Source organism: Eimeria maxima, genomic scaffold (genome assembly GCF_000499605.1).
Source record: "Eimeria maxima Weybridge genomic scaffold, Emw_scaff633, whole genome shotgun sequence".
NCBI lineage: Eukaryota > Apicomplexa > Conoidasida > Eucoccidiorida > Eimeriidae > Eimeria > Eimeria maxima.
In genome coordinates, this window is record NW_013563922.1 from 1 (window position 1) to 2,500 (window position 2,500).

Genomic DNA, 2,500 nt, shown 5'->3' on the forward strand with positions numbered 1-2,500 from the left:
TATATATATATATATATATATATATATATATACATATATACATATATACATATATGCATGTATACATACATACATATATACATATATACATATATACATATATTTTTTGCGTATATTTATAGGAAATTCGTATACATATACGTACCTTATGGATATAATTCACATAAATTATTTAAATATTTATCCAAGACCTCAACATAATGATGAATTAATTCACATATATACAAATATACATATATACATATCCATATACATATACATATACATATATTTTTGTGTATATTTACGAAATTCGTATACGAGTACGAGCTTACCTTATGGAAATTAAAGATGAGATCTAATTCGCATACATTACCGAAATATTTATCCAAGACCTCAACATAATGATGAATTAATTCACATATATGCAAATACATATTCATATACATATACATATACATATATTTTTGCGTATATATACGAAATTCGTATACGTATACAAATATACGTATATTTATACGTACCTTATGGAAATTAAAGATGAGATCTAATTCGCATACATTACCGAAATATTTATCCAAGACCTCAACATAATGATGAATTAATTCTAATATAAATAAAGGATTCTCTTTATTACATACACAACCTATAAAATATAAACTTGCATATCTGTATACATATACATATATACATATATACATATATATATTTATTTATTTATTTATTTATTTATTTATTTATTTTATTTTATTTTATTTTATTTATTTATATTTATTTTATTTATTTTGTTTTTTTGCTTATTTATTTATCTATTATATGTATATATACATATATACGTATTTATATATAGATATATTTATATATGTATATATTATGTATATATTATGTATATTATTATGCATGCATAAACAAGAAAAGACAAATAAATATATACGTGTCTTTATTTATTTATTTATTTATTTATTTATTTATTTATTTATTTATATATTTATTCGTGTCTTTGTCTATATTTATTTATTCGTGTATTTGTGTCTATTTATTCGTGTCTTTATTACTAAATAAATAAATAAATAAATAAATTAATTAATTAATTAATTAATTTATAATAAATAAATAAATAAATAAATAAATAAATAAATAAATAAATAAATAAATAAATAAATAAATACCTTTTATAGACTAATTTAGTGTCTCCTTTCCATTCAACAACATTACATTGTCTTGCATTTCTTTGTAAAACTTTTGCTGCTGCTTCCTTAATTAATATATTTCTTTCTTTATTATTGCTGCTGCTGCTGCTGCTGCTGCTGCTGCTGCTGCTTCCTGCTGATCCTGCTGCTGCTCCTGTTCCTCCTCCTGTTATTCTTCTTCCTTCTCCTTCTGTCTCCCAATCACCAAACCAACGACATAAACGAACTTTCCCTTGACGAGAAACTAACAACAAAAAATAAAACATCTTCTTTATGCTGCAGCTGCAGCAGCAGCAGCAGCAGCAGCAGGAGCAGCAAGAGCAACAGGGAGAGCAGCACGAAGAGAAGAAGAAGAGGGAGGAGAAGAAGGAGAAGGAAGAGGTGTATATATATGTATAAATTAATAAATAATTAAAATAATAAAAAGAAAAAAGAAATTTATTTTTATATAAATAAAGAAAAATATAAACAAACAGACAGCCGCGTATGCGGCTGTCTATGTATGTATGTGTATACACAACAATCTTTTTCCCCTTTTCATGTATTTATTTAATAAATAAATTAAATTAATTAATTATAATTAATTATAAAATAAATAAATTCAATTCTTTAACTACATCGGTATAAAAAAAGATGCAAAAAGAAGGAAGAAAAGAAGGAAGAAAAAAAGAAGAAATATTCCCTACTGTTGTTGTGCTGTGGTGTCTGTACACCTAAAAAGAAGGAAAACTTCCTCTTTTTTTATGTTTTTCTTCGTAAAATACAAACAAAAAACATAAAAAACATCCAATTATTCAATTAAATACACATTTACCCTCTAGGGTTTAGGGTTTAGGGTTTAAGGTTTAGGGTTTAGGGTTTAGGGTTTAGGGTTTAGAGGCTGCTGCTGCCTATACACCGCATGCGGCGGCTTCCTTATATAATATAAATAGTATTCGTATTAAGGGGTAAAAAGAAGAAAAAAAAAGAGGAAATAAAAAGAAATAAATAATTAATTCTTTTTTTTTTAATTATTTATATTTTTATTTATTATTAATAACAAGAAAGAAATATTTATTAACAAATACGCATAGGCCGGTGTTCTTTATATATACACATAATAAATAAAAAATAAATAAATAAATAAATAAATAAATAAATAAATAAATAATTATTCTTTTTTGTTTAAAGGTTAATTTATATTCGTTAAATTAACTATTTTAGTTCTTTTTCTTCTTTTTTTCTTTTTTTTTTTTTCTTCTTTTTCTTATCGATAATCTGCACGCACAAAGAAGAGCTGCCTATACACCGCAGATTTATTCTTATTAATAATAATAAAATAAGAATAAATC